Genomic DNA, 24,327 nt, shown 5'->3' with positions numbered 1-24,327 from the left:
TTGCTCAATTGGTGATAGTAGCCAGGCTGGGCATCACTGGGCTCTGCAGGCTTTGCTGATGGGTCAAACTATTCTTTGGTTTTCTCCTTTGGCAGCGTACAAGAACTGTTCTATGAGAACCGGTACTCACAGATGATTACTCAGGTCAGTTCCAGCTCAATTCCTTCAATCCCTGTGTTTGAAGTATGTAGTTTCATGAGCAGTAGAATTGGCCTTACCTTCAAGTTCTGCTGGATTACCAAGTGCAAATGACAGTAACATATTATGTTGGAGGTCTCTTAGACTTCCCTGGAATCCCTGGATGTTTCCCATGCAGAAAAGCAGATTTAATATAGCCTGTGTTGCTGCTAAGATGCTGAGATCATTATCACCCTATCACCCTATGTATCTTATCTCTCTCTCTCTCTCTCTCTCTCTCTGTCTCTCTCTCTCTCTTTCTCTCTCTCTCTCTCCTCTTTTCCCTATCTCCCCTTTTCTTCTTCCCCTCTCTTCTATGCATGCATATGCTTCCACACGCATTCATGCTCAAGCACGCATGCACATACACACACATACACACACTTTTGTATGCAAACGGTTGCCCTAAATTAAACAAGAGAGTTTGTAATTCATTTTTAAATTTGAAATACCAAACAGAAAAAGTGATGTAGGACATTTTGGCACCATTATCTTTTAATGTTACTTATTTAACTACAGTAGGCTCAAGCACTGAAAAGAAATGTTACTCCCTGATTACAGGGCTTCAGGAGAAGTACTTAACTTGAAAATATAGAAATCATTCATCAATCGAACACCTCTGTCAGTCATTAAAGTAGAGTGGGAACGTACATTTATAGTCAAAATTAGATTATGCTGCTTGAAATACCTTCATGCAATCATGTACATCACCAAATTCCAGGGTTAGTTCATACATATTCAAGACTGATACTCAGAAAAAAAAAAGAGGGAGAGAAGGAAGAACAAAGAAAGAGAAGAAGGTAATGATGAAGGAGATAAGGAGGAAAAGGCAAAGAAATTGTTAGTATAATTTCAGCACTGTATTGGTTGCCTGTTTTTTTTTTTTAATGTCTGTGCCTCTGGAATCTGTGCAGGACTCCATTTTGATTCTGCTATCCTTTCCTTGAAGTCCACCCTTCATCTTAAACTGGCCAATTTAAAAGATAATTAATGGCTACCACTATTTCAGCCTGATTCTCTTCTCTTGTTTTTCTCTTACCAGTTCAGATATACTAAAGGAAAACAAAATTAATGAATGCCGGGGGATGTAACCATTCTGTTGGAGAAGGCCACTTGATCATCCTGGCTACCCAGAGCTGAAATAATTACACAGAAACTGTATTAATTAAATCACTGTTTTGGCCCATTATCTCTAGCTTCTTAATGGCTGACTCTTACATATTAATTTAACCAATTTCTATTACTCTGTGTATTGCCATGTGCCGTGGCTTACCAGCTAAAGTTCTGTCTGGCTTTGGTGGGGCTGCATGGCTTCTCTCTGACTATACCTTCTTCCACCCAGAATTCAGTTCAGTTTTCCCTGCCTAACTAAGTTTTGTCCTGCTATAGGTCCAAAGCAGTTTCTTTATTCATTAATGCTAATCACAGCATATAGAGGGACATCCCGCATCACCATTCTTCCTTAGAGACCTTTGATTCATGGAGTTTGTTAAGTGGGCTCTGGTGCAACTAAAGCAATTGAGTAGTGGTGTGGTCACTCAATGATTCAGTTTGTTTAGTTGCTTTTGTGAGACATAGTCTCACAGTATGTCCCTGCCTAGCCTGGCACTATGTTGACCAAGCTGTGCTCTAACTAAAATGGTACTACCTTTGAGGATGTTTGGATCTCAGACCTGATTCAGCCATCCACATCCTTAATCTCTTACAGAACACAGGAAAAGTTGCGTGACAGCTTTATCAGAAGGATGCAGACACTCCCTTCTTCTGCATTCTGTGCAGCGGTGGAGGGAAACTGACAACTCATTTTCTAAGTAAAAGAGTAAAGTATTTGTTGGAATAGCTTTAAACCTGCGCAGTCCTCTTCACTGAGCAAATTACACCTTGGAGGTCTTACAGTGAACCACTTTCAGTTCATGTCTTGTCAGAGAATAAATTCTCAAGGAGCAGAGAAGTGAGGCGAGGGATCGACTGAGTAGGGAAATGAAACATCAATCATGTAAAGCCTCTTCTCACACTGGTATGGGCTTTAATCATCCAAGCAACTCTGGAAAGATGAGGCCAATGCCAGCACAAGAATGCTAGATTATAGTCAAGTATAAATTTCACATTCTCCAAATCGGATGTTTATAGTGAGTGAAACAAGATCCTAAAAAAATCCTAAAGAAATTCCTAAATGGGATACCTGGAACCTCGTTGGGACAGACAGATTGTTAGGTACTGATTCAGTGAGTGGTAAGTGTTCTTCCTTCTATTATCTCCAAAAGTACTACAGGAAATATTCTCAGTAATTTTCAATTTATAGTCTTAAAGGAGAAGGGTCATTTTATATTTAATGTACGATTTAATTTAATATTTTATAATAATTAAAAATACACCGACAAATGATTTAACAGTATTAGAACTTTATCATTTTAAAGATAGTTGTTTGTCTTCCAATATTAATACCTGAATATTTTAAAGTTCTCTTCTTTAATTACAAAAATGAAGAAAAACAGCTGGGTAGTGGTGGTGCAGGACTTTACACAGACAAAGTCTCTATGGAAAAAAAACAAAATAAAACAAACAAACAATAATAATAAAATATTGTTTGCATCTTTGATAACTTTTTTGGAAGAAATGAATAATGAAAGATGACTCTTCATACCCTCAAATATCTTTCTTTCTTTAAAATATAGCATGGTGAGAGATATGGAGATGAGAAATGATAAGAGAAGTCAATAAGAGAAATGCAGACGCCTCTGATTAGCTACATGGACATTATTGTGCTGTTTCGCTGTAATTTGATATTAAGTCTTCCGTCTGATCTAGAGCAGTACTCTCCTCTAATCATTTTGCCCGGGACTCAGCACTTCTGCACGGAGAGCCACTCAGCACCCTCCTCTTTCTCCTTAGAAGGTTCTTGCTGCACTTCTCTGAGATGAAATATTCTCTTTGTCCATCCATGTCACCAATGACTTATTCGAGGATACACTCTTATTCCTGCCCACCTGATGAGACATTTCTTTTAAATTTCTTTTTAAAACAGTGGATACCAACAAGAAAATAAAACATAAGAAACAGCAGCAAGGCATCCACGAGTGGCTTTTTTAAAAGACATCCTAAAAAAGAAAAAAGAAAGAAAGAAAGAAAGAAAGAAAGAAAGAAAGAAAGAAAGAAAAGAGAGAGAAACACAAGAAGCTGAGCCAAGACTTTTAGCAGCTTAAACACATTTGAAATATTATTTTATATTTTTTTGGGTGTTGAGGCTGTATTAGCTTGCACTTTACAAAGATGAACTTGGCTCTTCCTAGGAAGCAGGAGGACACTAATTACACCCAGGAGTTTGTGGTACAAATTCACGTTCCCTCCAAAGAACAGCTGCTTCCTTCTTTAAGTGTATTTATGTTTGAGGAGTATAATACAGGAGAAGTGACAGTATATGACATCTTACTACATGGGATGATGTTTATAACATCTTAGAGAATTGTTTAGATCCCTCCCAAACCTATTCCTTTCACATAACAATCATGTGGCATTAAAAATGTAACTTGAATTAGTAGTAAAAGCACGAACATTAAAAGTCCTTGAAGTGAGGAAAAACAAAGCAAATTATTTGGATCTGACATCTAAAAGAAGTTGATGCTTAAATGAATCATTGTGATGGAGTTAACTGTGGCCTCAAAGATTAAAGCACAGAAGACAGAGTCCAGAGCTATCTTTATGAATATTGATTTTAAAAGACTTTGCCAGTACAAGCAGTAGGAATAAATACTGGTCTCATTTCCATTTGAGGGATACCTTGCTCAGCCTAGACATAGTGGGCAGGGCCTTGGGCCATGTCTGGAAGCAATGTGCTAGACTCTGTTGACTCCCCATGGGAAACCTTACCCTCTCTGAGGATTGGGTAGTGGGTGGGGTAGGGGAGAAGAGGTTGGGAACTGATGGAAGGAAGGGAGTGGGAACTGGAATTGGTATGAAAAATGAGAAAAGACATATTTTTAAAAATAAATAAAAATATTATATATATATATATATATATTAACTCTCCTCTCTCAAAAAAAAACTTTGTCACCATGAAGATAACTAATAGAAAATGGATGAATTCTGAAAAAAAAAGGGTTCTAGAATAGTTGACAGGAAATTAGGGTGTCATTAGTAAAAGGACAAGTAAAAGTATGGATCTTGCTACATGCAGAGTTTGGAAAGTGATCGATTAATGGGCTGTAGATCATAGGCTCAATCTTATGTCAGTTAAGATCCAGCAGCAATACCGAGATGCAGAGCACATGTTCATAAATTGATGCAGATACACATTTGTGATGGAAAGGGTTAAGATAGATTTATATCTCCAACACAAATAAAGCGGGCTAGATCACACAATGAATTCATCAAAATCATAGAAGCACAAAGAGACAGTAGAACCAATGGTAAAAATCTCAGTGTTTAAGTATGGAAAATATAAAGAGGAGGGTATTAACTGTCATTTATTCTTCCATAATCACATGAACAGATCATCTGCTGTAACGAGACAGCATGGCAGCAGCATTAGCACTTGTTAATTTATAGCAAACACCCTTTAGTCCACTTATCTCATCATAAAAAATCTCACCACTAGTTCAAAAATAGTAATAGCTGTGTGATTCTTCCAATGTGTGCCTACGATATTTACTCATAACCTTCTGATTATGTGCTAAGTTTTTGGAAGCACACAGCTTAATGAGACATGACTTTTGCCTTCCTGAGACCTCCTCTACTGAGTGCTCAAGTATTTTATCTTGGCATACAGTTATTTAACACAGTAATCTTCCCAAAGAACTAAAATTTAATTCTAAGAAGGATGGGGAATGACTCTATTCGTAAATTGCCTGCCACATATGGATAAACGCCTAGGACACATGGATTTTTGTTGTTGTTAGTTGGTTGGTTAGTGGGTTTTTTACCAGGGGCTGTAGCTAAGCATCTGTAACATTGGCTTTAGGAAGATACAGTGGATCCATGGAAAATGCAACCATAAAGTCTTGCCCAGCTCATGAGCTCCAAAGAGAGACTCTCTATCAAGGGAGTAGTGTTATAATTACAGAGGAAGACATTAAACATCAACCTCTGGCCTTTTTCACACACACAAACATGTATATATCTATATGAGTGTATATTTATATGTATTTATATGTGTATGTATGTGTTTATATGTGTATGTATATATATGTATATATGTATTCATCTTATTTACCATTGAATAGAGCTTTTAAATCTTTCGGTAAATGGACTTTTGGGTTTATCATCTTCTTTTATATTCATGAAGGCCTCCATAAGAAAGACAGTAACTGTTTCTTCCCTATGTGACAGATTCTTCTGATCTATCAAGGTGGTAAGTGTATAGATACTTACTACCTCTTATTGGACTTTTCTAAAGAGCAATGTTTTATTGATGGAAGACTCTAAAGAAATTCTGTAATTTGGAAACATTGAAAATTTGTGTCTCTATTATAAAATTTCAATTTTATATAAAGAACAGATCTTTTCCTCAAATCTAGTTATGAGGTGTCCATGTTTTGCTTCTGCTTCTGTTTTTTAACCCAGATTATGTTTTTAATTTTGTACTTGCAAAATTATGTAGTCGGAATTAGGAGTAGAGCTCAGTGGGAGAATGCTCACCTAGCAGACAATATTCTTGGTCCTTGATTACATCTCCATTATGTGTGTATGTGTTTAATAAAGTCATTTTATCTCATAAATACAATCATAATTACCACGATAGAGGCAACTATCATTGAGACCTTGGTATTTAGTGTATCTATAGTTCGACATTTTTATCTATATATACTACATATCTATTTTTCTCATTTATACAGCACTGTAGTAAAATAGAAAAAAACTATTCAATAGTGTTTTTTCAATATTGATTTCATAAAATCAAATAAAAATATAGGAAAGCTTTGAAGGAAAACATCCATAGAGCAATAGAAACTGATGATCTCTGAAGCAAAGTTTTCTTTGGTAGTTTAATGAGTTGCACCGTTTTGTGTGATTGGTGTGCTGACCAGCTGTGCAGATGAAAAGAAAGTGGTAGCAACAGTGAACAAGTTGAGTGCTTAAATCATAATCCATGAGAATCCATCAGGTGCCCATAGCAAACTGAATAAGGATGCAGTTTAAAAGCAATGAATATGTATTTCCATTCCTGATTTTAAAATTTTTAATGTACTATATGAAATATAATTTGCCAGAAAGTTCATGCAAGGTATAAAACTAATAAGCAGGAGGAATGTATAATGCAACTGAGAAAGCACTAATGTAATATTGAAGTATTTTAGTATATATGCTATGATGGAACTTGGAAGATGACAGCCCATTTTGCTCTTAAATTGAAGCAGTCAACCATAGAATTTGTTCTGATCTATGCTCTGTAGCTTTAAAAAGATATTTCAAATGATTGCAATTAAATTGAAAATATTCATGACGTCAGATTCTCAAATTGTAACTTACAGGGGAAAGTGGAGGACATTAAAACCATTTAACAGGGACAAGGAAACTGAAACTTTGACAGCTGAAGACAGATTTATTAAAGAAGTTCGAGTTTTAGTGGTACACTTGCTTTTTGTTCCATGACAGCAAATTTAGGACCAAAGGGGGCTAGATATAGAAATAAAAGTTAGGGGTCAACACAATGAATTTGCCACAATTTGTACAGCCTATAACCACAATAATATATATCAACATTTAAAGATATCTCAAAATATGATAGACTGCTTGAGTGTATGTCAAATGACTGGGATTAATCATTTGGTTTTGGGTAATTAATCGGTCTACACTTGCCTAGGGAAGACTATTTCTGCTGCTCTCAGCTCTATGTTGATTGTAGTTCTTTGTGTGGGATGAGGCCTCCTGGGTACCAGCCCTTCCCCTGGATCATAGTCAATGTTAGTATGTTTATTATTTTTGTTCTTGTTCAGCTCATTATTAAACAGGTATATCAGAGAAACTTTATGTGTGCTATTCCTGACATTATTAGAAGATACAGTCTCATAGTAAATGTCTACATATTTAGGAATATATACATATATGTATGAAACAAAAATATTAGAAAAGAGGCCATGAATTTGAACATGAGGAAGGAGATACAGGCATGCCTGGAAGGATGAAAGTGAAGAGGCAACCCTCCTATAAATACCCCATTGCTCATTTTTAAATTCATAGATTCTTTTTTCACAAATTGTTGTTATGATATATATACATATATATACATATTTATAAAATATATAATCAATTTTAAAAATAAAAGAACAAATTTTAAAGCTTAAAAATTCTCACTCTCTGGAACTGCTGAAATAGAGAAACAAACAGCCACATGACCACATGCCAAAGTCCTTTTTCTTTTTTCTTCGCACAAGTTCATAGCTTCACATTTCCATGACTGCTGTCTCTGCAGTTTGATTTAAAGGTTTATCTGTCTCTTCATTTCTAGACAGGTAATTGTAACATCCTCTTTGCTGTCTGTCAGTGCTTTTCAACCAGAGACAGTTTTGTCCCTGTCTCGGGGAACACCTGGAAAAGTATAAAGATACTGACTTTTTGGTACCTTTGGGAAAGGTGCTACTGACCTCTAGTGGGTAGAGGCCAGGAATGGTGCAGAACAAAACAAACAAACAACAAAACATCATCTGCAACAAAAACATTCTCACTAGGAAGTAGGAGCCCATGCATGAGAATCTAAACCAGAGGGCCATTAGTGAAACATCCCAATGATGATAAATCAACCCTGCTCTATTTACCTGAAACAGTGAGCAACCCCAGTCCAGAAGACTTGAAGCTCAGAGCTGCCTCTTCTATTCCCCACTTCCCCCTTAACTCCAAGTATCTGTGCTAGAGGTATAGCTCAATAGAGAACTCACATGTTGAATGCCTGCCTAGAGCACACTAGGCTCTGACTTTCATTCCTAGTACTACATAAAGCAGCCTGATGGTTTATGCCTGTAATTCTAACACTCTGGAGGTGGAGGGAGAGAAATCAGAAATTCCAGATCATCCTCACCTACAGAGTAAGTTCCATGCCAGCCTTTGTCTCAAAACTTAAATAAGTAAAAATGAATTTAAAAAAAAAAACACCCAAGCATCCTACCATAAAGCTAAGGTACCGAATAGTTTTAGATGCGCTACATCATTAATTGCTCAGTCATAGGAGCTAACAATATCAGATGCATCTTTAGCTTTCTTCTAATGTCAAAACATGCGGATCTCTCTCTCTCCTTTGTTTGTTTGTTTTGCTTTTACTTTTGCTTTTGATCAACTTCTAAGTTGTCTTTCTGACTCCCCTTATCCCTTTCTATGACTGTCTTCACTGGCAGTACTTGTACACGTTCTCACAGCAAGGTTTTTTCCTCATTTATCCATTTCATTGTTACCAGTGATGTTTCTCTAAACCACAAGAGCACCTGCTTCTTTGACCCCAGAGAAACCGCAGAGAATCTCCTTGTCCATTCAGAGCTGGGCCACATGGTACATGCCTGTAATATCAGAATTCCAGTACTTGTGCTGGTGGCAGAAGGAGGACATTCAAGGTCAACACTGAAAGCTAGGATGAACTTGTCTGAACAAACAAACAAACAAAAAGCCTAAACACCAAATGCAAACAAACAAACAAACTAAAAAAACCTGTTTGAAATGTTCCCTTCATGTGCAGAGCCCTGAATATTTTCACCTCAAGTTCTCCTCTGCAGCTTCATGCTGCCTCACTGTGTCTATCTCTTGGGTGCGAAATTGCAATGGCTGGAAATAAAGATGTTTAAATATAAAATGTAAAAATTTTCAAAGACACTGAGGAATGTGCTTGAGTGTGTACAGCAATGAGACATACAAAAAGTACACAAATCTCAATATTGTTTTTAATAAGATAGAAAAATAAGCTTGGGATCAAGCCAGTGTACCCAAGCCTTTTCTATTTGCCTTTGGAATTGGAAGCGATTTATCCTGTCACACACACATGCACAGAGTCTCTTCCACACAAGTATTCTTCCGACAAAGACTACGCTGGCCAAGAGCAGAGCCAGGTGTTCCAGGGCAGTGCACATGGGGCTCTAGCCAAATAACCACAAAGCAGAGAGTTCGGTAAATAATGAAGAGTTTACTGGGATGGCAAAAGTCTTCTTGCAGGTGCAAGAGCGTGTATTTTGCTGTATAAATCAAGTTGCCCAGCTCAGTTCATACTGAGTTCCAACTTACTGAAGTTCTGTATCCCAGAATTTCATTGCTTCAACCTGGTGTATGGGCAGGATTGAGTAAGACATTAGAGAAGATGGATGAAGACATTTATAAAAGAGAAAATAAAATAAAATTAGAATTAAGGGAACAAAGGGGTTAAACATCCTTCTCCTGCATAAAAAGCGTTTCATTTCTTCCATCAGCACTCCGCATAGTTTCCTTTTATTTGGATTTTAATTAGTTGTCATGCATGTGTTCCTGCTATTTGCTGTGGAAAATAAACTTCGGAAATACAGCCCGGTATCAGTTCCTCAATCTGTGTCATTACTGCAGCTTTAAGAACATCCTCAAGTTTTACTGCCTAAAACGCTTCCATTTCTGTCAACTTCATGCATTGTGTATTTATCTTTATAATAAATCAAAACTGATATGTATTAATACCTTATCAGACATTTAAAAAAAAAAACCATTGCACAAAGTACAATTTTGGAAGCTTTCATTCCTTTTCTCCTGTATAGGAAATCTCCTCCTCAACAATCTCTTCATAATAAAAACCAGATCAGTAATTGATCTGCTTAAGTAGTGTTTTAGGCTAAATTAAACAGAGCAATTTCTCAAGCGCCTCAGAATGCTTATCAGCCCACAGTGAATTTCTTAACCGAGCAGACACTTTTTATAGCCTCACTTTTCCCATCTAATACCCTTAGAGGAACCTGGCTGCCTCATTCTTCCCAGTGCAGGGCATCATCCTAACAGCTTTGCAGCCTTTCCATGTCTCATGCAAAAGCTCAGTGCACCCTCTCTGTTTCCATTTGTGATTTGCCCAGTTTTGAATGAGATACAAGCAAAAGCTAGGACCACACTCCACTTTGAAATTTCAGACACATTTAAAGATGCAACAATGAAACGCACACACACACACACACACACAGAGAGAGAGAGAGAGACAGAGACAGAGACAGAGAGAGAGAGTGAGAGAGAAAGATACACATACATACACATTGTATATATGTGTGTGTTTGTGTGTGTGTGCGTGTGTGTGTGTATAGAAAGCTGGCTGAAGAGGTGACACAATGGTTTAAGAGCTTTAGCAGCTCTTGCAGAGGCCCACTCCAGTTCTCTTCCTAGCACCTACATGGTGACCTACTGTGACCTATAACTTTAGTTCCAGCGGATCCATCAATCTCTTCTGACCTTCAAGGGCTCTGAAGACATTTGATACACAAACATATACTCAAGCACAAACACCACGAAAAATGAGTAAATAAGTTTTAAAATATAAAAGTAAATATAAAATATATTTCCATGATTCAGTTACAAAAATCAGACTTGGCAGAGGCAGTGCACATCTTTAATCCCAGAACTAGGGAGGCAGAGGCAGATGGATTTCTGAGATCCAGACCAGCCTGGTTAGTTCCAGAATAGCCAGGCATATATAGAGAGACCCTATCATGAAAAACAAAAGGACAAACAAACAAAAGACATGAAAATCTTGAATACATTTCAAATTAATGTATTATAATGAATTGTTGTCAATTTTAATAAGTTGATGCAGCTCTAAGAAGTTTGTAAAGATCTATATGGAGTCTAATTTAATCTAATTTACTATATGAATTCACTATAACTATTTTATAGTCAACCTAGCATCCTTTATTTGAAAGCATCATGCAGTTAGCTCCCTTTGACATTGCTCAAAAGATTCTCTATAGAAAGTGACAATCAATTATATTCTATAAATATAAAACTTTTAAAAAAAATTTCCACTATTGTGCCAGAATAAAAAGTGACTTGGAAACTGAAAAAAAAGCAGGAAGGAAACATGGAATTCTTGCTATTGGGGGCCACATTTTAAAAAATGTACAGTAAAAGCATCCCAGGAAATATCAATTCCAAGAACAGAAGTAGAGCGAAATTTCTCAACTGCAGAGTTGAAGAACTTGTTTTTATGAGGAAAAAGTCATCACTTAGGAGCCAGTCGACAACATCACCCTGAACATGAACCCCTGTGTGAAGTCCTAATGTCAATGTTGGGCATCATCCTTGATTGCTTTAGACCTTATGCATGCAGGTGTGCAAATGTGTTTGCATTGTGAATGCACTATATGCATGCATGTGGGCGGGGGAGCCAAAGTATAATGACAAATGCCTTCTTCCCTGTCTCTTGCAATCTATTTAGGAAGACAGGGTCTCTTAGTGAACCAGACCTCATAAATTTGTACTGTATCTAACAAGCTTGCTATGGGGCCTCCTCGGTTTACCCCTCCCCTGACTCCAAAGAAGGCTGAAATCATAGTGTCTTTTCATTGGATGGTGAGAAGCCAAACGCAGGTTCCCACACTTCAGGCACAAGTATTTTATCTACTGAGTCATTCCCCAGCAATTCTGCTCACCACGTTATACTTAATTAGCATAGAAAGTATTAGATAGCATTATGCCAGTTTTGAAGAGGGTGTATTTTAATAGATTGGCCTTCTCTCATCTCCCTCTTGCCTGTCATTCCTGATTCTCCCAGGTCGTTTCTTTTCCACTTTCCTAACTCATGTGGCCTCTTGCCCACTCCAGCACTTATACTTTACTTCCTCAGAGTCTCACAATGGACCTGGAGCTAACTGATTGGGTAAATTGCCTGTGCAACAGGCACTAGGAATCTACTGTCCCCACCTCGCCAGTGCTAAGATTACAGGCACGGGACACCCCAATTAGCCTTTTATGTGACTGCTAGGATTGTGAAGTCAGTCCGCATGGTTGCATGGCAAACACTTCACTGACTGAATCATCTTCTAATCCCAGAAAATATTATTGGTGAAATTACAGTGTGTGTATGTTACTTACACTAGGGTTGTTTCGGAGATTCAATGCACAGCAAATAGATGATATTGCTGGTGTTACTTAGGGTTAGAAATCCTTCAAGGTCAAAGAAGGACTCTTCTTGTTACTTAACATCCTCACGGTTTGGTGCTAAACTCTGTACAAGTATCTCCAAAATGCACATGAGTCCATACAAACATCATACTGTGAACTCGCTTCTTTGGGATTTAACCTGTTTGTTTCTGAAGGTGTGTGGTTAAAGGTAGAAGGGGAACAGGCATGTGAAGAATGTCAAAGAAAAAAATTAAGTTAATTTAAAAAATAGTCACTTTGGAATAAGGTGCGGCAGAGCAGCAGGTTAAGAAGCCCTTCCCTGGGGTGAAACAGGCAAGTACCCGCCCGGAGGTGGAAATCACAAGACTGACACACGCATAAGTCATCTCTGATGTTTCTGGGGCAAAGTTTGAATTAACCCTTCCAATTTCTAAATGGCCATCTTCTCTTCATCTCCACATAGACAGGGGAGGGGTGTTTTAGGATAAGTTTTAATCAAGAATTTCACAGCAAAGGTGTAGGTGAAGGTGGATTGAAAGAGAAGTTAGACACAGACCCTTTAAAAATGTTTGAAGAGTTGGGGAAATGGTCCCAAATGGAGAAACACTTCCACCAAGAAGGACAATATCATTCCAGTCTCACAGTAGAGGAGGAAAACCAAGTGACATGTATGTTCCTACATTCATACCTACATGCCCCATGCACGTGCACACACGCGTGCACACACACACAGACCATGTTTAAATGCATAATGGCAAATAGAATGCAATACAATAAAATAAATGCTTGTAGAGATTGCTTAAATTTCATTGGAAATAGCACATCCAAGCTAGTCTTCAACTCTCTATATTTTAAGATTGTATGTTAAGATCAATTTCAATGCTACTACTAAAAGAATTTAAAGGTCATATTTAAGCAGAACATGCTTTTTACAATAAACGAGAAATATCACTGTCTTATTAGGAATTACATTAAGCTGCCCCAACTTTATTATTCAATAAAAGATCTACAAATATTAGTAGACCACTTGAAATATGTTCATGTAACTTATACCACACAATTTAGTATCTTGACTAATAATACTAAATATTTTAATGTCAGACAGTTTGCAGGTCTTTAAAATTCACATTCTGGAGGATATTGATCTTCAGTATTACAAGCGTTTTCATCAAAACAGTTTTCCTTATGAAAAGCAGTTAAGAGAGGTCTTGCTATATAGCTTTGGGTGGCCTGTAACTTGCTCTATAGAACAGGGTGCACTCAATCTAAAGGATCCTCTACCTCTAGTTCACAAGTACAACTATTACAGGGGTGCACAACTCTGCAGGTTTCTCCTGAATATCATTTAAAGCCAGACATAACATGAACATTCTAAAGCACACACACACACACACACACACACACACAAATAGTTAATCTCAAAGGCGAGGTATCACACACACACACACACACACACACACACACACACACACACACACACAAGTTAATCTCAAAGGCAGGTATCATTTTATTTTTTTAAAAAAGTTACTTTCCTTTCTTTCTTTCTTTCTTTTCCTTTCTTATTTCTTTTGTCTTTCCAAGACAACTTTCTTGAGGATATAAGGTTTTATAGCAAGAAATGAGAATGATGATGATATGGGCTGAAAAGGAATTCATGAAAAAAATCTATATATAAGGTAAGGCTTCAGTTTTAAATGGTACCTCCTGCCCTCACCCCCTTATCCTCCGAGGTCCACTAATGCGACAGACAAGCACAGGTTCATCGACTACTATCCAGTATGAAATCCTAAAGGATTATCAGGAAATGCAGAGAAGGAACTAATCTGTAGCATCCTGCTTTTCAAAACGTTAAGGGTTATCTCAGTGATAGGGTGTTTTTCCAGTACAGAAAGCGTCCTTGTTTCTAATCACAGATTATTAGTAGCTGAGCTAGTTTAGATGATGAGATAATGCACACTGGTTATGTATACAAGTACAGAACAGTCCATGTGTTTATTTTTATAACCTTGCTACTTCCAAGCACAACCAGCCTTCAAAAACCTTTACTGTTTGCCATTTTTGCTTTGTTATCTTACTATATATTTTATTTCTTTCAATTTTATATTTTAAATAGCCAGAGAAAACGAAGCCTTCAAATCTTGAGTGTTCTTCTTTGTTTTGACATTAATAAGTCATACTCTGCCAGGATAGCACTGTATTTGTTGTTTTGAGATTAGGTCTCCCTCTGTTACCCACCCAGGCTAACCTGGCCCTCATTACATAGCTTAGCCTGGCATCAGACTCAAAGCAATCCTCCTGCTTCAGCCTCCCAGGTGTTAGGATTGCAGATGTGTGCGATCATGTCTGTCTTAGTTTCTCTACTTTCAACACATGTATGGTCAGTGATAGCTTGCTATGTCTCTTAAAACTTTTCATTCTCCTTTCAACCTCAGTTCCCAGTCATCTCTCATTGTGATTGTCAGTGCAGCACAGAAACAGAGTCATGAATGGTTCTTGTTAAAAACAAAGACAGTGATCCACCTCAGACTCTGAATCTAAATTTTCTGAATTCATCTCTGGGAAAGCAGATTATAAACAACCTTCTGTGAGCTGCGTGCTTGTCTAGGAAATGACGGGCTCTACAAAGTAATTTATAAGGATAGTTTCAGCCTCAATGCTGGCACTGAAGAGTGGAATAGATTTTTTGGATCTCTCTAGGATTTATTGAAATTCATCATCACAAAAGGCCTGGGTAGTTAAGTACCACTCTTGACTTTACACACAGGGAAACTGAGAGCTAAAGCAATATCATGCTGAGTGACGAGCATTGCCACCATACTGTGAGGTCTGTATAGCAAGATACAAAGATAAAGTACCCAGGAGTTAGACGTATGCATGAAACCTGTCAGTGTCACGGAAAGGACTTGAATTTGTCATTCAATTACTTTGAGCAGCAGTGAATCACAGAAAAGTGGTGGTTATAGTACTGATTTTTGTAAGCCATACCATACCATGATCATTCAAGAAATATTGATCCGTTTCTGTCTTCGATTTTACCTTTACTGTGTAGTATTTCCTATTTTTTTTATTATTTCCTATTTTAAAATCCTTTCGGTGGCTGGTTGATTTTTGATGAGAAATGACTCTCCAACAATCTTATTAATGGATGTAAATCGGCAAATTAACATGACTATTTAAGAGGCGCATCTATTACAAAAATTACCACAGCAAACCTGCTCAACTGTGCTAAAACCAGAAACAATGGAACTTCAAATTAGGAGCATGTTAGACAAAAGCAAAATTCTTGCAAAATGATACAACGATTTGGTACAGTACTGTATGGATAAAGGAAATAATACATCTTGAAGATTATGGTCACAGAGACATAGCTTGCTATAAAATTTACTTATAATCCATATGTGTGTACTTACGTGCATATCCATATGTATTTGCATGTAACCGTGTCTCAACTTGTGGAGAGGAAATGGCGCAGTACTCCCCATAGTTGAGGGTCTATGAGCAATGCTAGATGTTTGACATACTTTCTTAAAAATGCAGCTTTGAGGAAAAACGAACATTACACGACATAAATAAAATTCAAAACTCCAACTGTTATGAACTACTGCAATGAACCACACTATCTTATACTTCTTTCTTGGCCTTAGATCCAACAAGTACCTATTTCTCACAAAAGGGTCTTTTGTGTCTAACATGTCCAGTGCTTGAGTTATTCAATGACAGATAAAGATCCTCTCAAGCTATGGATATGAGAGTCTAGCCTGACCATTTATGGTTTGCATTGGAAATTCATCAAATAAAAGATCTGCAACAGAAGGCTCTGAAATCAGGGAACAAACTGTTTTTCACTGCGTGGGGGTTGATTTTTCATTTACTTGAGAACAAGTGTTCCCCCAAATAAAAGCAAAATAGTCCATATCTGTTCCTCAACACTTGTTTATTCTATCCCATGTATAGATCTACATCTCTTCTTGTCATTATTATTTTCTCTTGGGAAAATAATAATGTGACTTTGGGAGTCAACTGAGTGTACAGGTACTTTTATATCTAATATAAAGTAGGGGGTGACAGTGCAGATCATCAAATAGTCAAATAGTGACTAGTTGTGAAGTTTTGTTTGTTTGTTTTAAAGACTAGATCAGCAATGAATTAAAATCTAATGAGTAAATAAATCCTCAGCGTATTATCCAAACAATATTTATCTGACGCTAAGTCAAATGCTGCCTTTACTTACATCAAAACATGTAAACAGAAATAAAAGCATTTGGTAACAGACCAATTAATTAATACTGTATTCAAGGCACAGATACTGAGCAATGCTGACAATATTCAGCTGTGCCTCTAATCTAGGAAGAAGAACAGGCAGAACTTCAGGTGGCAACTGTGAGAGCAAGGAAGAGAACTGGAGTCAAGGAGACCAGAAAGAAAGGTGCTAAATGCATTCTGGAGAGCTAGGGCAGAGGAACCTCCAGGAAGCCACACTTCAGCAGAGATCTGAAGAATGAGGAGGAACTAGCCAGCAAGCTGGGCAGGAACAACAATCAGTTGGCATTTGCTCCCTGATGCTCTGTGCTGGATCTCGGGAGCTGCCAACACTAACTTCATGCCAGGTGACAAATGATCTGAGTGCCCACAGCCGCAGCTGCGGGTTTATAAGCTCTCCCTCCTACCTTCATTGTTAATGAGTCAGAGACCTGGGAAAATACATCGTAGGAAACAAAATCTCTCCTGTTAGTGGTCCACAGATACCAGATAAGCATCTCCATCCTGTTAGGGAGTTGGCTGAAGACCTTCTCTATACCTCTAGCTCTTGCTAGAAAGAAGAATTGACTGTTCCTTACTTATCTCTACACGTTTCATGGCATGCTTATAAACATGCATCCTGTTAAAAACAAAAACAAAAACAAAACTACTGGCTAATTCTTTGTTTCAGGAGTAATTGAAATGCATTCAAAGTCTTCAATGTCTCCTTGTAGCTAATTCTATCTTTTTAACTGAATGTGCTCTTACATATATACAATGTGTTCTCCTTACGGTAATCCTCCTCCCTTCCTAATATTCCTCCCACCCCATTAGTCCCTCTCTTCTCTACAGTTTTCTTTTAAACATTAAGGTTTTTTCCTTGAGACCCACTAAGCCTGGGCATTTGTGATTTGAGTTTGGAACTGTGCATAACAGTCTCTTGCTTTGCTCAGTGTCTACACAACCTGCGGTGATTCTTACTGCCACAAACTCTTCTCATTTTCTTAAATATTAATATTCTTAAATATTAAAAGTTATAACCTGGGACCAAGTTACCTGAGTTTATGCAAAGTTCCAGAGACTGTGAGAGAAGATCCCTATGTAAGATCTAAACAGCTTTATGCAGTCAAGACCCATTTCATGTGATGTTTAAAGAGCTGTTTAATTTCACACAGTTAACTAATGGCAAAGAAATATCTTCTTCTTCTGAGGCTTATCAAATGAGAAATTTTCCCAGTCACTGGAGTGACTTCTCCTTTGTCCTTCAGAACCCATTGTCATGTGATTATATTAAAATCATAAATCTTAATTTGTATGAAAAATAGTGATTTAATCCTTATTTGGTTTTCATAAAGTAATTAAACTGCTGTGACTGTCCATATGTTTCATACATCAGGCAAAACCTAAAGAAGCCTTGAGTTTGCTTTCTGCCTTCATGGACTTTATAGCATGGTCAGAGAAGCTAAAGAAAAATCGCATTAAAGTGATTCAGAGACACTGAACATAGAAAATAGTGCCAGCAGGGTACACACAGAAAGAATCAGCATTTTCTGTTCACAGTGGAAGACTACAGCATGCTCTCAGGGACAGGAAAACTTTCACTATTCATGTATTTGCTTTGTTCATTTGTTTTGATATTTGTGCCTTTCTTTCAAAAGCAAACAAGATCCCAGTTGTGTTACAAAACAGTGTACTTGTTTCAAATGTTATTTTTTTAATAAAATCATAAAATCTCCTGAAAGATACCTTTAAAAACTCAAAACATCTTGTCAATTCCATTAGATGATACAAAGAGAAAAGTTTGTATCGTTTTAGGCCCAGCACCAGGGAGAAAACTTACAGTGTGTACTGCATTGCCTTCCTCCCAAGCTGAATACACAGCAGTATTAGCCCAGTGCAGCTCTGCTAACGAATTAATCTCCAAGCTACGCCTCAACCAGGGCCGAGAGTCAGTGAGTCAGGTAAGCTACCTCATTTCACACAACTGAAGACAAAGCATGAACAGCAGGTCCAGCAAGATGGAGACCTGAGGTGTGGAAATCTGTCCTCTTGACACTGATGGGAGAGAAAGCCTGACTACGTGCAGATTAGCTCAGGGGAAACCGAAATGCTGCCACTAGTTTGGCTGACGTATATAAAGTCTACTGACACTCAGGTTTTAACCTTAGAAATGTCACCCTTGCATGTTTCCAGAGTGAGAAGAAGGGAAATTAAGACACATAAATCCTCTTTATACATGAAGGTTCTCTTGTGCAACAGGGCCAACTCTATCTATATGTTTCTCAAGTTGTTACCTCATCATTAATGGTTATTGGGTATTTTTATCTATAGTATTATATGAATTTATTTATTGCCACTGAGTGATTCCCCACACATAAATTCCTGTAGTTTGCTCCCTCCCATTGGTACAAGTAACAAAACCTGTACCTCTTCCCTCGCTTTCTCATACTTCTGTTCTTGCCCATACAAGGCACAGACATCATTAATATGTTGGGCCAGAAAAGAGAATACCTCTTGAGGCCAGGGGCTGTAACCCCAATCATGCTGTTCAACCTCCCAAAATACCGTGGCAGCAAACAGCTAATGGTTTCTCAACTGATTGCTTTCTGTCATAGGAGGTATAGAGAAGTTTAGAGAATTCATCCTAAACTAAGTCATACACAACCCAATGTACTGATGTATTCTCATAAGCAGGGAAACGTATTTTGAAATACAAAATGTTCCTGTCATTTAGAGCCCATTTCCCTGTACTTTTCTCATTGACAATTGTCATATCCCACTGTGATTCAGGTAGAGATAGGAAGTTAAACTGATGGATTATCCCTAAAGAATCAAAACTAACTTCACAACATTAAAGAAAGAACAAACACTTGAAGGCTAAACTAGTAAAAACAAATGCAGTTAAAGCAGAATAATATTCCATGTCAGTTATGACGATTCCTGTTTGGTACATGAGTCAATTTTAATGGAACAATAACCCATAGACAAGGAAGTTGGAGAACGTATTTCACGTATGGAGATGGAGAGCAAAGGGAAACGCTGGACTCCTACAGTAACTCCATTTCTCCTTTCAATTGCTCTGTCATTCGGTAGAGATTTTGTTGTCAGACAATCTCCAGTGCATGCGCACATAACACTGAGAAACAATGGAGTGCCTTGGAAATCACATCTTGATATGATTAAAGAAAAACTTAAATAAAAACGTATGATTTCCTGAACCTTCCTTCCAGTTTCTCCTGGCGTGTACCGCATTAAGCCACTGTAAGACTACTGTGTAATATGTTGTCTGTTGTGTTGTGGTGAACTAATCCAAACCCCTCAGAAAATGTCCGTGGCATTTAAAATCTTCCCCACCTGGTTCTAGTCCACCACTAGCACGACAGATGTATCTACAGTAATCTAAGTGATGGACTCGAAGATCTTTCTAGGGTTTCATCACACCTATCCCAATCATGTTTCCCACTGATTCTTTAAGAAGAGGACTTCTCATCAAACACCCTAATGCTCCCTGCCCAGGGATTTTCCTCTACTCCAATTCTATACACCGTACACTTGGTAACTTTCTATTAGCATTTGATTTTTGTTTGGTTTTACTGTGTATTCCTATTCTTAACGAGCCCAAATTAGTGGTTTAATTGACAACTCTCTGAGGGCAGAGTCTCAAAAGTTTCTTACTTGTCAGAGTATCTTAGGGTTCATCTCAGAAACATCCTTGCCTGTGTAGCTCTCGGTTTACATCTATAAGGTCAAATGGTGATAGTTTTTGAAGGACAAAGTATAAAATTCAGTTGCCGCTCAATGGGCAAGATTCTCAGGGCATCAGTAGGAAGGCAAATGTATTCTGACATCAGTGTCAGAGTAATGACAAGAAGTCTCAGCCTCACGTGTTTTCATGCATTCGTGAACCTTTGATCTTTCTGTTTCTAGCTGGTCACATAAACTCCCAGTAAGAACTTGTCTGTTCTTAGAACTGACCGGAATATCATACATAACCCTGGGTGTACAGAATCCCTATTTCTATATCTATGCACCTTGTCCCAAGCAATCAACGCAGACAATAGTTTACACTCGGAGTACAAAACCAATCTTTCCTCAGAATTTAAAAGCACAGAAAACTAAAGACACAGACAGCCAAATGAAACATGAGCAATTTAAAACACAGCAGCAAAGCAAGCGCAGCCTTTTCATTCACATTTTATTTCCGATCAATGTTTGCCCTGCTTTCTAAGTTCCCTAGGCAGAAAACCGGCATGAAGGTAACACACGTCCAGCCATGTACAGTAACTGCGCAGTGGCAACTTGGTATCTGGACCACATATATGCTACTGTATACACGAACACAACACATCTATCTGTTCAAGGAACATCAGAGCGTATAGAAAGAATGTGCATGCATGAGCAGAATTTTCATGGTGTCTTCCAGGTGCACAGTGCTTTTTCTGGAACACAACTATGAAAATATTGACATTTTCCAGGTATGGTTAAGTCCACACCTGCAAACAAAAAGATTTCAGTGTCTAATCATAGTAGTGGAATATTCTTTCCATTGTGTTTCAAAAGTCATATTTGTTTTTTTTTAATATATAGCAATGCAATTTAGGTTCATTTATTTTTCTAAAAGAATACTCAGCAAAGTATTTTAGCATCATTATTGTGTGCTTGCTTAGACTACAACTCATGTCCTTTTTCCCTCAATAAACATTTTTTTAATCTTTCATTGTATCACTCTTGGGGGGGGGTGAAACATTGTGAACCCCACAGGCTCCCATGATCTCAGTGAAAATGAAATGGATATATACATATAGGCACAATTCAGGACACAGGACATTTGATACACAAAGGATGATCAAACCAGTTCATACCCAGCACAGGTCCATTGAGTAGTTTCTGTTGCACATATCCGCTCCTCTGCCCACGGTCAGCGCTGCTTTGAAATACTACAAAGCAATCTACACTTCGCGTGCCGCCCGCTTAAGTTCTTTTCCCTCTCAGAAATGGAAAGACTTGTAGAGTGAGCGATGCTTTGCCGCCGCGTTCCGCCAGAGACTTCTCCGAAACCCACCTCTAAGCTGAGCCCAGTGATGCCCAGACGCTCCAAGATTCATTCTCAGCAGCGGGCAACTGTCCACATTCTGGGCTAAGAATGGACTCTCGCTCGCCATCTGGAGGCAGCTCCTGGCAGCTGCAGCGAATTTTTAACAACTGTGGGTGGAACAAGAATGTCAGCAAATTCTTTGTTAAATAAGAGGCATACTGTTTTATTTACACACTCTGCTGATAGAAAATGAAAGAAAGAAAGAAATACAGAAAGAAGGGAGGGAAGGAGGGACGGAGGGAGGGGTGGGAGGAGAGAGGGAGGGAGGGAGAGAGAGAGAGAGAGAGGGAGGAACTAAAAAAGCAGGAATGAGAAAAGGGAGAAGCGAGGGAGCTAGAAAAAGGATGGAAGGGAGAGCGAGCGGAGAGAGAAAAGAAAGGAGAGAGAAACGTAAAGACCATCATAAAAGCATGCTATTCTGTCCCTAGTGAATTTCCATAAAAGCTATTACTTTCATATATTTAACAATAAAATAAAAATACTGTTATTTTATATATAAGTGTAATATATATATACTTTATATATATGCATAAACTTCACAAGAGTAAAATTCAATTTTCTATTTCTTGCTAATGTATCTCAAAGTAAAATAATCATCACAGGCTGCTCCCAGGAATCCCCACATCTTTGATACTTAACTCAAAGACAGCTTTGCAAAAGAGAAACCTGGAATCTGCACATAGAAGAGTCACTTGTTAAAAATGGGCTGCTGCTTAAAAACACAGACTTTACCAGGAAAAGCGTACCCTCCTAACTGAGTGTGGTAACAAGAAAAAGCTGTTTCAGTGAGTCCCTGCAACCAGGGCTTATAAGATTTCCAAATTACAACAACGGTGTCTTCGATTGTCTCTGAGTGTCCTCTAAAGTTGCTTCCATTGAAGAATAACAAGTTTTAAGCTCTCTTAAGTCAAACAAATATTTATTTTTTTCTGTAATGTCTATATAGAAATTTGATTCCTGGGTATTCCTATACTGCCTGCAAATTGGAACATGCAATCTCTTTGGGGTATTAATCAAATTGTTTCTACCATGGGTCAAAATTTGGAACTTTATTTTCCCTTTAATATTCTACTTTGATCCTATTTAATCAAAAATTCAACTTTTGGAATACTGTGTTTTTTTCCAAGAAATTGTGGATAGTTATTAGCTTATGTATTCTGTAGGGCTCTTTGGAGAAACAGAAAATTTTAATTATCACAGTTTAAGTCAGGAGTTAAAAATTTATATTAATAAACAAAGAAAAATATGTTTTCTTGATATTTATACCAAGTTGCTTATTTCCATGACTTTAGGGGTGAATGAATTTTTTATAACATATTTAATTAATATTTTTAAATAACATTTTCGATAAGTATGTTTAAAACCCGTGGCTTTTGGTGAGTTTGTAAAGGCACCGGAAAACACATACTGTGGTCGATCCAAACATAGTCAGTCAGCTCTTCAGGCACCTTTACTCTCAGCTCCATGCCTGTTCAGAAAGAGAACTTGCTAGCTAATTAAATCCTAAAATATATGACTTCTTTGCTACCCTGTGACTAGTGACACATGGAAACTCCGAGACAAGCAAAACACTCATATATGCAGCATAGGAATGCAGGCAGACATGGCTGGCGGAAATGTGCAAACAACAAAGAAAGAGTAAGCAATCTGTTTACATATCAAATATGTTCAGTATTTATCAAAACATCTCACGTGAACCTTTAATAGAAGCATGTAGGTAAATACACAGAAACGTTTTCTTCTTGCATGATTAGTTTTCATGTAAACATTGACATATATCCAAAGAATGATTTTATAGGAAGAATAAATTAACTATTCTTTTTTTTTAAAGAGAATGTTAAAAAAGATGAGGAGGTTTTTTTTGGACTCCTCACAGTCAGAGAGAGATGTTTTGCTTGTATGTATCAGAGGCAACATCTTCAAGGATTTCTTGAGCTGCTGTTTCTTCCAAAAAAGATGACTGTGTTGCTAAGAAAGAGTTCTTATGGGCACCTCTTGCCCTTTAAAAAGAAGACTTAAAGTTGATTTTATGATATTTAGAACAGGAGAAATAGAATATAACTCTCAAAATAGATATTTAAAAAGAGAGAAAATTATTTCTTGTCTTTTAAAATATTTTGCTGTTCAAGCATTCATATTATGTATTTGGATCAATTCTACCCCAATTCTCTCTTCTTAATTTTCCCCTATCTCCTACCCCCTACTGCTTTTCCATCTCAAATTCATGCCTGGCCCCTTTGATATATGAATGTGCCTGGGTAGCCTTTCAGTGGCTGAATCCTGAAAAAATATAATCCTGGCAGATGTTAACTATAAATAGTTCATCTTATAGGGCTGGGTCCTCATGAGAAAACTATTTCTATTTCCATAATATATCATGTCAGAAGTAAGTCAAGATTAAGAACCAAATCAGAGATGTACAGTGAGGCCTAAGGAACTGAGTTCTAAATGTCTGACTTCAGTAATGAACTAGGATTAAGGTTGCATTAGATTTACATTGCTACATAACAATCTACTAAAAACTTACTGCGTTAAGCACAGATTTCTATCATCTCAGATTTCCTAAGCCAGAGAGTGGTCCAGATTTAGCTCAGATGTTTCCTGTCCTCGGAAGCTCCCAAGGTGGTGAGCTGGGTTTCAGATGGATTATGCTCTGATCTAGAAGTTTGGCTAAAGAGGAATCAATATTAAAGTTCCAAAAGATTGCCACAAAACTCGTTTCCTTGGGGCCATAGAACTCATCAAGGCTTCTTTCTTCAAGGCCACAAGGAAAATGT

The 24,327-nt window shown here is 37.6% G+C and overlaps 1 long non-coding RNA gene across 1 annotated transcript in view; it reads right to left on the bottom strand.

Moving 5' to 3' along the window:
* LOC142836566 (uncharacterized) overlaps positions 1 to 21,548 on the bottom strand; it is a 153,563-nt gene extending 132,015 nt beyond the window's left edge. The window contains exon 1 of the long non-coding RNA XR_012908113.1: positions 21,318 to 21,548. This is a non-coding gene — a long non-coding RNA (uncharacterized LOC142836566). The remainder of the gene's footprint in view (positions 1 to 21,317) is intronic.
* Positions 21,549 to 24,327: the final 2,779 nt, after the last annotated feature.

Source organism: Microtus pennsylvanicus, chromosome 16, assembly GCF_037038515.1.
Source record: "Microtus pennsylvanicus isolate mMicPen1 chromosome 16, mMicPen1.hap1, whole genome shotgun sequence".
NCBI classification, from domain to species: Eukaryota; Metazoa; Chordata; class Mammalia; order Rodentia; family Cricetidae; genus Microtus; species Microtus pennsylvanicus.
This window is presented reverse-complemented; position numbering and strand designations above follow the sequence as displayed.